The sequence below is a fragment of the Castor canadensis genome, chromosome 1, assembly GCF_047511655.1.
Source record: "Castor canadensis chromosome 1, mCasCan1.hap1v2, whole genome shotgun sequence".
Taxonomy (NCBI): Eukaryota; Metazoa; Chordata; class Mammalia; order Rodentia; family Castoridae; genus Castor; species Castor canadensis.
In genome coordinates, this window is record NC_133386.1 from 125,889,786 (window position 1) to 125,904,912 (window position 15,127).

The following is a 15,127-nucleotide window of genomic DNA, read 5'->3' on the forward strand; positions in this document are numbered from 1 at the left end:
AAAAAAATCATTCCCATTTAACAAAAGATTGAAAATATCAAATGTTGATGAGGCTAAAAAAAAACCAACAAACGTCCAACAACTCTTGGTAAGTATGCAAAGTTGTAGAATTTTTTTGAAAAACAGTCTGCTAGTATCTACTAAATGTAAGCATACATATTAGCCAAGAGCCCGTAAGTTATAATTCTAGGCATATTTTCAATACTGCACATATGTGTACCAAGAGATATGTACAAAATACTTTGATAGTATTATCCGTAATAGAAAAATACTCAAATAACACAACTACAAATAATATAATTCATAAATATTGTACATTTGTACAACAAAATAATATGCAGCAATGACCATAAAAGAGTGATGCCTAATGCAACAAAATGGATGACCCTCATAAACAAAACTGAGTAAACGACACTAGAAACAAGAGTGTTTACACACTATATAATCTTATTTTTATATATTTAAACAGACACAATTCACCTAAGATGTTGCTTATAAAGCTTGTGTACAATAATGATCAATTTCTATATGTAATCATATATGATCATATATATGTAATCATATATGATGGTGATTACTTTCGGGAAGGACAATGAGGCACTTCTGAGGTGCTATTGGTATTCTATTTTTGTTCTGTATAAAGTTTACAGGAGTATGCTCAGTTTCTGAAAAATCATAACATTATACACTTATCATTGTTCTTGCTACTTTGTATTAAATTATTATGAATTTTATAGACCATCTCTGGAAAATGACAAGAAAGACAACATCTAAAGCAGAAGCAGTCTGGAGCTATTTTTCTTAAGGTTTAGTAATATTCAGATCTCTTTTGAAATGTAAATTCTTCTCATAAATCCTTCATGTTTTGAAGAGTCTGAAACAAACAGCTTTGATGCAGTAATTCAGACATTGTACAAAACAGAAAGATTGGACCAAAAGAAAATGAAAAAAGAAAAATAAATGAGTACATACTTAAGAGCCTGTGGATTGGGGCAAGTGGAATAAGGGAAGAGGGTAATTGTAAATAAGCCAAGAGTATATGGGCAGGTTCTTATGCTTCATCTAACTGAGGTACTGTCTTTTTGTGTTTGGCAGACAGCATATGAGTGGTTTAACTACATTTTTTATTTCCAGGGATGAAAACCACATTTTTTATTTGGGATATAGTGTCCTGAATACTCTTCTGCCATTATGGGGTTTCCAGGCTTTGAGCCATAGATTCTGATGAGTATTAATTGAGGACACAAAATTATGATGTTTTGTTGACTATGATATCAACGAAATATTTGTTTAAACACAGCAGCAGAATAGATTTTGAAATGCAAGAGCTAATTCCTGTTTTTATGCTTATACAATTGTAAAAAAGAAACAAAACAAAACAAAATTAAGCAACACCCTACCATTTCCATATGGATCATCAGGACCAGTTGTATTTAATCTATATAATGGCCCTGCTAAATGTATATAATTGGTTTGATTTCCCATCAATAAGGTATAATTCTTAAGCATTACATTCCTCAGAAGTCAGCCTTATTTAAGTGAAATTGATAAGTCTATATTCTTCCTTCTTCCTTCACCTACACAATTATCTTACTCCAGTATTGGAAAGCTTACAACTTTATTTGACTTTCTATCTAGACTATAAGCCATGTACTACTTTAATGAGGGACCTTATATTTCTATCTTCTGGGATCTTATTCAAGTGATTGGCATATTGGAAGTTCTTAATGAATATTTGTTGAGGGAATGAGAAAGATAAGGACACTAAAGATAGGAAAGGCCAAGCTCCCCAGAGGAAAAAATCAGTTATATTGAATTTGAACCCAACACTTTTCTGATTCTAAGTCCAAGGTTTACTATTAAGTCATACTAAATGGACATCAAACCTCAATGCATTTGTCAATTTCTGAAATTGAAAGTGGAAGTCACCTCTGTCTCTAATGCTTTCCCTTCATTTCCCTCACATCCATGTTTGGATTTGCATTGGGCTTTCAGGTGCCAGCCAAGTTTCCCATTGCCCAGGAAATAATGCACATGAGCAAATGCCAGTTTCATATAATTTAGAAGAAAGACTTGCATTTCAGTTGATTTACATAAAAATAAAATTTGTGCCTGTCCCTACAGAATAGGCTCTGGTCAGCAGAGCACAAATCAATCTGTTTGCTCCTAACTTTAAATTTCCATAAGTCATTACATAGTTCATAATCGCATTGATGTAACTGAATTGAATTTGCAGAGATTATTCAGTGTGAGAAAGGACTTTCAGCTATTTAAACTGCTGCTATTCAATAGATAAGGCCTCTCAAGCCTGACCTCTGTTTTACATTAAATTTGTGGCCTAATTTCCAGTTTTCTCTGGGTTCTCATTTCCTCAAATGAAGAGGTTGCATATGCTTTCCTACTTGGTACTTTCACACTGGCAGATGCAGACAGGAGAATAAAAAAGATGAATACACAGATGTGGTAGAATGGGGCATGGTAGCTAATTAGGTATGCATATATACTTTGGGGTCAGGGATTTCTCCTTTTGAATATGAGCTCCCCTCATATAATACTATTTTTCTTTGGACAATGTGCTGATTCTAAGTTCCAGTCCCCCCCATCTGTATCTCACACAGTCTTGCAAGAATTCAGTGTAAGTAAATAAACTAATATTTGTTTGGTTGTAAGCTATTGTCTTATTTTGCTGTTAGGAATTAGGATTGTTAATTATGAATGCCACAGATAAAACCAAACAGCTGAAGAGTAGGGGAAACTAGGAAAGATTCAGACAAAATGCTGAGAGCCCAGTTTCAGTTTTTTTGCCATATAAATTGTGTTTTCTTTACACATTACAAATTTTAAAACTTTTTCCCTTAGCTTCTTTCCTTAGGTTCCTCGCAACTATCTTTTATCAGTAATGGATCATTCTGTTCTTCTGATGGAGTCAATGAGGAAACTAAGGCAGAAGTTAAATAAATCCTTTAAGTTAGGTAGCAAAAATATGGCTAAAACTTGAGTATTCTAAATCTCACACAAGTTCTATGACTAAACTCAGCTTTTACCTGCTAGGTTTTTGAATAAGTTAAGTGGACAAAAAGAAAAGTGGTTACAACCATGAGATTGTGGCAGAATTATGACTCCAGTGATTGACCAGCAGTGAAACTGGGGAGGAATGAATTTGGGGAAGTATCAAATATGATGCAAAGAAAGGAAGCGATGTATTTTCATGACCATAAATAATTCTGCTATACAATGTATAACTAGTTCCTTCATTGATTCAGTATCCAATGTAAAATTATAGACACACTACTACATGCTACTATACTCAGTGCTATGAAGAATTGTAAATAAAACTGAATGTACATCTTTATTTTGAAGCAAAAATATCCTACAACATTCACTTATGAGCTGTAATATAGATGAAAAATCTGTGAACTCTTTTAGGCAGTTTGGTTCTTTATTGGAAGAAAATATTTCATAATTTATAGACTTTCTCAAATATCACTACAAAATCATAGGAACAAATTCCATATAGCAGAAAAAGAACAGGAAGACAAAGTTACTCTCTTTCCCAAGGACAATACAGGAGAAGCAGTAACAGTTCAATAAAATTCTCAAAGAAATTTTTTCTCAGACATCAAGAATGAGGGGATGGGGGTAGGGGGGAGAAATGGCCCAAACAATGTATGCACATATGAATAAACAACAAAAAAAGAATGAATCCTTAAAGATCCACTTATTTGGATTTATATTGAAATGATATTTCCACTAGAAACCTTGTGTTTATGATTGGTAGCAGCTGTTATTATTTCACAAAACAATATTTTCATTGTTATATTTATATTTATTTTCAAAGAAGGAATGTTTACTTTAAAAGTTGAATAGAGTAAAACAATTTAAGAAACCTTTACAATGTTAAATACATTTTTTTCTTTATATTTATACTAGACCTCCAAATAGCCTTCACACATAAGTTAAAACTCATTCTACAACAGTAAATTTGATCACTTAAAACATTTTTAATTATGAAGATTTAGACAAATCAAAACAAGCTGAAGAAGTTTAGCATACTTAAGAGAAAAGCTTAGAGAAGCTATTTCAGGACAGTGAGAACTCTTCAGTTTATGAATTATAAAGTCATTATAAATGTAATAGTTTTCTGTTTTTATTAATTAAGCAATTTATTCTATAAATAAGAATACCTACATATTCTAGATCCTGTCTTACATTGGTCAGTTTGTAAGACAATAAAGTAACAATAATTATATTGTAAAGAGTAAAATAGCAATACATATTTGGTACTTTGTGGAATGTGGAGCCCATTCTGTATATAGAACTTATACATATAAAATTCAAATATACATAACATATATATATATATATATATATATATATATATATTCAAAATGGAAAGAAAATTAAAGACATAAATAATAGTACTTTACCAAGAGAGTGTAGGAAAGGATTAATTTACATATGCTTACAAGAAAATAAATCTGGTGAAAATAAAATGAGGGCATTTGAGTAAAGCCAAATTACAATTTCAAAGTGGCTTCTTCCCAGTAAAGTGAAATATATCCAGGTCACAGCCAAATATTGATTTGGAAAATGGATTATCTAGATCTAGGAAATGTAATTGTCAGCTAGGCAGCCAATAGGGTGCTTGATAAAAAAGAAACACAGAATTGGAACTGTGGAGAGGTTTCCCATCCAAACAACCAGAGCACCAAAAAAGAGCTTTCACTCTTGCTTCATTGAAAATGACACTTGTCACTTTGATTGGATCATGAGAGTTAGGAGTAGCAGTGTATTTCCATACAGACTTGTCCTGTGTGCACTTCATAAGTAATGTGTCAATGAAAGTTTAATTTACCAGTTACATGTATTTTACCTAAGGCATCTGCACTGAATCTCATATTTATGATAATAATGTCAACTTTTAATTTGACAAGATTAACACAGAGCCAGGAAGGGACAATGTCTACATAGCCAAAGAATTTAATTCTGTGGAGTAAGAAGTGGCTTATCAGCATAATTAGACAGAAGAAACAGACAAAGGCCTATAAAAATTATCCCTGACAACTGTGAGTCTCTATAATATACTCTAAGTTCAGCTGAATAGTTTAACCATCTAATGCCCAAGAGCTCCCAACAATGTCAAAGGGGGGCTCTCCTGAGACAGAACTATACTATAGGTTCTTACAAATACCTGAGGTGTATATCTATATATTTGTATTAATTCATAAATAGTAGTGACTTAAAAAGGGAGCTCAAAAGTAGCAGGCTACAAATATCAACACAGAAAAATCAGAAGGTTTTCTATGTACAAATAGTGAACAGGCTGAGAAAGAAACTAGGAAAACAATCCCATTCACAATAGCCTCAAAAATTTAAATGCCCATGAATAAACTAAGGACATGAAAGACTTCTACAATGCAAAGTATAAAACATCTGGGAGATTGGGGAAAATGGCCAAAAGAAGGGTGCATTAATTATAATATTATTCTTCAAATAGATATGTTCTGTAAAATGGAGGGAAAGTAAGCTGAAGTCCTGTATATTCAACTCTACTTTTTCCTAAGAGACCACCCAGAATGGCTGAACAAATGCAGACTAAATACCCAGACTATGTTGCCCCTCTACAGAAAGCCCTAAAACTCACTTGAGGAACCAGAACCCAAAAAACCATCTAATGCCCAAGGGCCCCCAACAATGTCAAAGGGGGGCTCTCCTGAGACAGAAATCAAATCTCCAGGGGAGCCACAGGGGAAAAATCCCATCCTGAGAAAATTGGTTGATGCCCCATCAACTTCCCCACTACCCCCTTACCCAGCTACCTTGCACCCCCAACACTGACCCACAAGACTCTACCCCCTGCAGTTAATTCCAGGAGAGGATAGTGGAGGGAGCGCTGTTTTCTCACTCCCTCCCTTGTTAGAGCAAGCTGTATCTCTCATGCCTGGTTATTACTGAACCTAACTGGGCTTAACTGGGAGCGACTGGAGAATAAGAAAAGATGCAGCATAGACAGACAGACAGAAAGTGGGGTCAGGTGTGTTGGGTGCTTAGGTAGAGACCCCCAACCCTCATTGCTTCTTTTCTCTGTCTTTATTCTTTTAGGCCTTACTCCTTGCAGTTCTTTAAAACCTTGCTTCTAAAGTCTTCTTTAAAACCTTGCTTAAAACCTCTTTCCTTAGACATGCACTACTCCATGTTTTCTCTTAGTTTATCTTTAGCTTAATCACTCTTAAAGTCTTTTGCCCCCAGGCTTGCAGCTTTTCTTTGCATTCTCTCTATAGCTTTCTTAAAGTTTTGTCCTCTATCTTGCACTGTTCCATGTTCTCTTTGGCTTTTCCTTAGCTTCTGAAGCCTGTGTTAAAGTTTTTCTTTAGCTTAGCTTTCCTAAGGCCTATGTTAAAGTTCTTAGTGCAGACTTTATATCAACCCCTCTTTAGCCATTCCTTTCAGCAATTTCCCTTTAGCAGTTCTTTTCCCTTCAGTAATTCTTTTTCCTTCCAAAAGCTTCCCACACCAAAAAGCCCAAAGCAAAAGCCAAAAGCCAAAGCCCAAAGTAAAAGCCAAAGGCAAAAAGCAAAAGACTCCAGCCCTCCTTCAGCCGGCCTTTTATAAATAGTGGCAAACAGTGTGGAGTAGAAGCTCTCCAGGAGGAGCATGACATTGTAACAGGAGAAATCTGTGCTCCTGCTGCTCTGAACACAAGCTTAGGAGACACAGCTGTTCTGCTTTTTTCTGTCTCGTGGCCAGGGCTGTGCCTATCTTGGCCTACAGGTAAAAGCAATTAAGTTGCATCTTTCCTTGCTTATATCCAGTTCTCATAGGCTTTTATAATCTGCTCTCCACAGGATAGGATTCATGTTCCTTTTATATTAAATGGACTTAAAGAAATAAAAAAGGATTTAGGAAGTTACATAGAAAACCCAGATCAGTACATCCAGACAGTCAGAGAAGTCAGTCAAAACTTTGAACTGGAAGAATGTAATGTTATTGTTTCTCAGACTCCTACTTCTCTGGAGAAACAGTGAGTGCTAGACAAGGCAGCCACAGCTGGGGAAAATTATCACCTAGATAAATGTGTCCCTGCAGTCCTATCTCAGACTGAGCCCTTAGAAGAGGAAGAGTGGGAGGGGGAAGAAAGACAGAGACATTGGATATCTAAAAGCGAATCACAATTCCCAATTCCAACAGGAGATCAGGCAGTGCCTAGATATGCTTTTAAGTGGGACCCTAAGAATGACAAGGATGACTGGACCTCTAACCACTTCATCCACTGCATTCTTGAGGGTCTAAGGAGAGTCAAGATAAAACCCCTTAATTATTCCTAAGTGCTGGCTGTACAGCAAGGACTCTTAGAAACCCCAGTAGCTTTCCTACAGAGACTGAAGGATGCTTTACAAAAACATACCAACATTGTACCAGAGTCACAGGAGGAGAAGATCATCCTAAAAGATAAATTTCTAACATAATCAGCCCCAGATATTTGTAGAAATCTTCAAAAGCTGAAGGGAGCAGAGATCTAGACCAATTGATCCATGTAGCCACATCTGTATACTATAATAGGAACTTAGAAAAAGAAAAAAAGGACCTAGAGATGGAAAAGAGAAAGGATAAACTGCAGAAGTCTCTGATCACAGCTCTCAGAAAGGTTCCTCCAGGATAGAGTCCAAACCTGAGGACATGTTTTCAATGTGGACAGGCAGGCTATTTTAGGAGGGAGTGCCCCTGGAGGAAGCCAATTCCTGGACCCTGCTCCATTTACCAGGGAAATAATTGAAAGGCACACTGTCTTCAGTTTCAAAGGGAACCAAGGCTAGAGCCTCCCATCCAATTATGGGTCCCAGGGCCTCCCATCTAGGCTCCTGTGTCCACCATAAAAGCAGAGGAGCCCTGGGCAATACTTACTATTGAAAAACACAAGGTCAGCCTCCTTACTGATACTAGAGTCAGCATTTCAGCTATTCATTTCTCACGTGGACCCAGGTTCTCCAAGACAATTACTGTTCTGGGCGTATCAGGCCAGCCCCTACAGTATTATTTCACTCACTCAGCATTTAGCCTGTTCCTGGGAAGATTTCCACTTCTGCCACTCATTTTTAATTGTCCCAGAAACCCCTACTCCTCTGCTAGGGAGAGACCTTTTATCTAAATTGGGGTGCAACTCCTTTTACCTCCAGGAGAGTATTTTTGCTTCCCCTGATAGAGGAACAAGTAGACCCCATGGCGTGGACAGACGGACATACCGTGGGATGGGCACACGAACAGCTGTCCCAGTCCTAATTCATCTCAGGAATCCCTCTTGGTTTCCCCATCAAAAATAATATCCTTTAAGACCGGAAGTTAAGGAGGGGTTAATTCCCATAATCAAAGACTTAAAGAGACAGGGACTGCTAATAAAATGCTCCAGCCCATATAATACTCCTATTCTCAGTGTCAGGAAGGGACCTAACAAATGAAGGCTAGTCCAAGATCTCTGCCTGATCAATGAAGCACCAGTGTCTCTAAACCCTGTAGTTCCAAACCCCTATACACTTCCAGCCCAAATACTCCCAGGTACTGCTTACTACTCTGTCCGTGACTTAAAGGATGCCTTCTTTTTGCATTCCCTTACACCTGTTCAGCCTTTTGGGTGGGGTCCTCAAAGGCAAAGAGGACCCCAACCAAAAGGCTGAACAGGTCACCTGGACCTTCCTTCCCCAGGGATTCTTTGGGTTGGCTCTATCCCAAGACTTGACAGAGTGGCAATATCCACAAGCTCCTCTGCTACAATATGCAAATGACCTCCTCCTCTGTGGGCTGGCTAAGCCTGTCATTTTGTGAGCCACTGAATCCTTACTAGATATCCTGGCAAATAGAGGTTATAAAATCTTTAAGGAAAAAGCCCAATCATGTCAGTCTAGGGTTACATATTTAGGTCATGTCCCAAGAAAGAAATGAGGGCTCTAGGAGAAGACAGAATCCATCCAATCCTGATGTTTCCTCCACCTAAAACTCTAAGATAATTGAGGACCATTTTGGGAGTCACAGGATACTGTAGAATTTGGATCCTGGGATATGCAGACCTACCCAGGCCCTTATATCAGATCCTTAAGGAAGCACAAAAGGATCCCCAGCCTTTTATTAAATGAGATGACAAGTCAAAAAATACATTACACCAGTTAAAAAAAACCCTTATGACAGCTCCAGCCCTGGGTCTCCCGGTATAGCACGTTTCAATTATATGTCTATAAAAAGGGAGATTGGCCCTGGAAGTGGTGACTCAGCTCTGGCGCATCACACCTCAGCCAAGGGATGGCCAGGATGTCTTCAAGCAGTTGCTGCAGTTAGCCTTCTAGTGCTTAACACTAAAAAATTTGTCCTAAACTGGCCCCTGACAGCTTACACTCCATGCGACCTAGGGGAAATTTTAAACTCAAAAGAAAGTTTACTCTAATATTTTAGGGATAACGGCATTAATTACAGCCCTAGCTGGAATAAGCTGTGGGTTGGGTACCAATCATGTAACTGCATAACCTAACCACAGTAGTAGAGGGCACCTCAGACCAGGTAGGCCTTGCCATTAAGGACATACAAAGGTCTTTGTTGTCCCTTGCCTGCATGGTCATGGACCACTACCTACCCCTTTTTTTTTGGCTAAACAAGGAAGGGTATGTGCCATCACCAACACTTCCTGTTGCACATATATAAACACTTCAAGCATTGTAGAGGAACGTGCAGACTACGTTCTTTAACAGGCTAAGTGGGTCCAAGAACAGTCCCTTAAAACTCAGATATACACATAGGTATGGGAATCAGTTAAAATCCTGGTTTCCCTCCATGACATGGATTCTACCCTTTCTGGGGCCTGTAGTTGCCATTATTCTCTTACTTATGTTTGGGCCTTGCATTTTAAACTTACTTGTCAAGTTTGTTTCCTCTTGCCTAGAATCCATCAAACTACAGATGCCTCTGATGTAGATGAAAATGACCTACTACCTCGGTCCCCTTGAGAACCATTCTTGTGGTCAGCCCTGATGCTGTGGGCCCCTTCATCACACCCTGTCATTAGGAAGCAGTCACTGAATAGACTTCATTATCCCTATTTCCAACAGTAGTTAGGGTGATCATTGAGAGGGAGGACTTGCAGGGCAGAGTGCAGGAGATCCCAAAATGTGATAATTAGCCAGGGAGATACTTCTTCCCAGAAAATGTCTGTTTACACAAGAGAGACATCTCCATCCTCAGGCAAAAAAGAAAACCTATAAAACCCAATTTCCAACCTGCCCCACAGTACCACCAGTTTCTGGGTCCTGCTGCATGCCCCCATGCAGCCCTTCTCTTCTCTTCTGTTCTCTTCTCTTCTCTACAAGTAAAATCTTTCTGACTTCTGCTGCTCGTTTCCATCTTTGCTTTCTATCTCAGAGTGGACTCAAGAACCCTCAACATTCAAAAATTCCTGCATGTCATCTATGTATAACTTTCCTGTGGTAAATTCATGACATTATGTGTAGGGAAAGTTTTCCATTGCTGAAAATATATTCTAAGGATGTCATCTGACATATCTAGACAATTTTTTTCTCAAGGATGATAATTGCAGGATTGGGATATTATCCAATCATTAAAATCAAACATTTAAAATTTCAAATAAGTTTTAAAAGCTTAAGAATGGAATATAAAGATATGTAACTGTAGGTATATTTAAGAGGGAGAGTATGTTGTGCATTTTTATCAAATAGCATCACATTGGATACTAAGTTCAACATAGGAATTTTTGGAGGAAACTTGTATTCTAACTCTTGCTATCTCTTTTTTCTTATCCATTTTCTTCACATGTGTGAGTGTATGTGTGTGCATTGTGTATACTTGTTTGTGTGTTCATGGGTTGATCTATTTTTCAAAAAAGAAGCTGTTAAGAAGTATCTAAATTAATTCAAAGATATCTAAATGTAACTTTGAATAAAATGACGTCTCCTGCTAATAGGAGAAAATTGAACCCCAAATTTTGTGAATTTAAGTGCCACAAACACTATGGTTCAAGCTCTGATTTTCTCTTGATTTAGTTCACTTTTTTCCCCAGTAGCATTTGGTATTATGCTGGGCCTACAGAAGTTTCTGTGATCATATAAGTTTGGCCAATGTGAATTCTATTTTCTTGTTGGTGATTCACCTCACATAGTTGCATAATAAAGGTTTGCATTTCCCTGGAGTTAAACACAGACATGCATATTTACCCTTTCTGTGCCTGAGTTCCCAAAGTGCATTTGACAAACATTTTTTATATTACATGTGAATATTCTGTACTATTAAGTTACTTGTTTTACTGAAAATACAGAAACTTATCAGACTCTTGATGGACATACATAACCTAGACAACTTAACATATCTCAGCATAACATCTTTCAGTCCTTAGAAAGTGGAAAGGGAGGACAAAGCCTGTCATGGTAGGGCTGCTGCCAGTGACACTGTCTAAGCAGTGTAGGATCTTCTCAGATCTGAAAACTCACTTCTTACTGGGCCACAATTTTGAATTCTTAGAGTCAATGTTATACTTCTTACTTAACCAATTAATTTGTACATTTGCTTTATGGAGATGTGTATAAACCTCAGGTTGCCATATATCATCAAGGTCACATTCTCTCCAGGGACTAAAGCAATGTCAGGGACAAATAGCTTTGAATGATATCTTTGTGGTTAGCTTTTCATCATTCCACAAAGCCGATGGCTTCACTCAGAAGAAGAACCACTATTCTGTGAAGCTCACTTGGGAGCATGCTGCCCTGCTGTATTAAAAAAGAAAGGACAGTTCTCTTTTTCATCTCTTGTAAGCATTCCTCACAAGACCAATGTTAGAAAAGTGAAGAAACTGAGATGTAAAATGATGCTGAAACATCATTCAAATAGAAGATAGGAAACTAAAACACTTTTGCCTTTTACTAATCATTTGTTGAGCATTGTATGTATACAAAACATATGTTATGTGAGATTAATTGAATACAAACACTGTTGTCATACCACTTGCTCTGTTGTAGGGTTCAAATATTTAATCAGTAATAATGCAATAGGAAAAGTGCTACTATGAAAGAAGCAGTCCATGTTTATTTATACTTGTCCAAGTGCCCAGTATGCTTGATGTTGTTGCTACAATTGTTAATTAGATAAGGTCTCCATCTATGAAGTGTTTATGATCTAACGTGTAGGGGAGAAAAGGGGAGCCAATATGAATGGTAATAATAACAACCAACAGTTTTGGCATGTTTTCTACTTGTTAGATACTATTCTAACTTTAATATATTATCAATCTTCATTTATTGAAGGCATACATTGGTAACTATTTTTTTATTGGTAGTGCTGCTACTATGTTTTAAAATCATTTCAGCAGTAATGAATTTATAAAAGAATAATAGATCTTATGTAAAAATTTATTGAAGCTCTTAATTTCTTAAGAAAGTTGAAAATGAAATATAATTTGAACAAAATATCTTAGATCCTCAATTTCTGCCTCAGGGGCTGTTTTAGATATTCATCTTATCAAAAGTCAAACATCTTATGTTATATTGAATTATTTTACAGATGCAGTGAAAAAGTTAAACACGAGAAAAAATTATTTGTTTTTGTGATATTTCATAGAGAATTTCATTGAGCATCACTAAAGTATTAAAAAAAATCTGGGAAACTAGTTTCTATTGGTAACTTAATTATTAAATTAAGAAACCTAAGAAACAGGTATATACTCATAATTGGTGGTCATACAAAAATAATTTATGAATTTATTTTGTCAATTTGCCATGTTTTCAGTGGTATAAACTAGGAATGTAAAAACTTTAAAAATATGTTTACTGTATACATAAATATTAACCTCAAATTTTTGACTAAAAGACACTCCTAACTGTGGTAGTATGCAAGCTATCTCTTTGTTTTCCTTATAAATGAGCACACATATATTTTTTTTAAAGAAGATTTCTAGTATTACTTGTATTTTGAAAAAAATTGTGAAATAACATTAATCAAAATATTCAGTATTTGCAGAGTAAAAAGTTTCAGCTTTTCAAGATTTTACTCACTTGTATTTATTGAGAACCAAGTTTGCAAAAGTAAAAACATAAAGTTGAATAAAATTCCATTGTAGATAAATACCACATTTTCTTAATCCATTTATCCATAGTGGGGCATCTTGGCTGTTTCCATAACTTATTTATTGTGAATAGTGCTGGAATAAACATGGTTGTATAGGTGATCAAATCACAATTTTAATTCTACCAATCTATGAGCAGGGGAGATCTTTCCATCTTCTGTAGTCTTCCTAAATTTCTCTCTTTAATGTTTATAGTGTTCCTTGTAGTGGTCTTTCACATTCTTTCTTAAGTTTATTCCTAGGTGTTTTATTTTTTTGAGGCTATTGGAAATGGAATTATTTTCCTATATTCTTTCTCAGTCTGTTCATTTTTCTGTATGTATAGAAAGGCTACTGATTTTTGTAAATTGAATTTGTATCCTACTACTTTATAGAACTATTTCTGGTATCTAGTAGATTTTTGGTGGATTTTTTCAGGTCTATTAGGTGTAAGATCATGTCATCTGCAAATAGGGATAGTTTGACTTCCTTTCCAATTTGCACCCATTTTATTTCTTCTTCCTGTCTTATTGCTCTGGGTAGGAATTCCAAGACTATGTTGAATAAGAGTGGAGAGAGTGGACACCCTTGTCTTGTTCCTTCCTTTAGAAGAAATGGCTTCAGTTTTTCCCCATTTAGTATGATGTTGGCTATAGGTTTGTCATTCATAGCCTTAATTATTTTGAGGTACATTATTTCTATTCCTAGTTTCATCAGAGCTTTTATAACTAAAGGATATTGAATTTTATCAAAGGCTTTTTTTACATCTATTGAGAAAATCAAGCAGTTTTTGTCCTTGCTTTTGTTAATATGATGTATTATATTTAATGATTTGCATATGTTGAACCATCCCTACATCTCTGGGATGAATCCAAATCGATCATGGTGTGTTATCTTTTTTATATGTTGTTGAATTCAGTTTGCCATTATTATTGGTTTTTTTGACTGTGCTGGGGTTTGAACTCAGGGCCTCACACTCGGTAGGCAGGTGCTCTATCACTTAAGCCACTCAGCCAGCCCAGTTTGCCATTATTTTATTGAGGATTTTTGCATCTATGTTCATTAAAGAGATTGACTTGCAATTCTCTTTTTTATAGTGTCCTTGTCTGGTTTTGTGATGAATGTAATAATGGCTTCACAGAATGAATTTGGTGGTGTTCATTCCCTTTCTGTTTCCAGGAAAAGTTTGAGGAGTATTGGTATTATTTCCTCTTTAAAAGTCATTTATGAGGCTAATATGAGAAGGAGACTAGGAACTAGAGAAAAGGTTAGTTGGAGAAGAATCAATTTAGAAAGTAACACATATGTACCTGGAAGCAAAACTAGGAATCTTCCTATACAGCTATCTTTACCTCAAGTAGCAAAAACCCCTGGTCCTCCTTATGAATGTTTATACTCTCTCTTCAACAAAATTAGAGATAAGGGCAAAACAATATCTGCTTGGAAGCCAGGGGGTGGGGATGAGAGGAAGGGAGTGGGGGGTGAGAAGGGGGGAGTGATGACCCAATCATTGTATGAACATATGAATAAAGGAAATAAAAAACAACAACAACAAAAAACCCTTGTTCAAAAAAAAAAAAGGGTCTGTTAGAATTTGACAGTGAATCTGTCAGGTGCTGGACTTTCTCTTTTGCTGCTTAAATTTCATTGCTTGCTATGTGTATGTTTAGATGATTAATACCCTGTTGGTTCAATTTTGGATGGTCATGTGTGTCTAGAAATTTGTCCATGTCTTTTAGATATTCCAACTTATTTGACTATTAGTTTTCAAACTAGTCACTGATGCCCTGGAATTCCTTGACGTTTGTTATTATCTCCATTTATTCATTTCTAATTTGTTAATTTGGGTCTTTTCTGTCCCCATTTTAGTGAGGTTTTCCAGGGGTTTGTCAACCATATTTCTCTTTACAAAGAACAACTTTTTGTTTCATTGATTATTTGTGTGGCTCGTTTGGTCTCTATTTCATTGATTTCAGTTCTTATTTTTATTATTTCTCTCTTGCTAGTTTTGGGTTTAGCTTGTTCTTGTTTTTCTAGGTG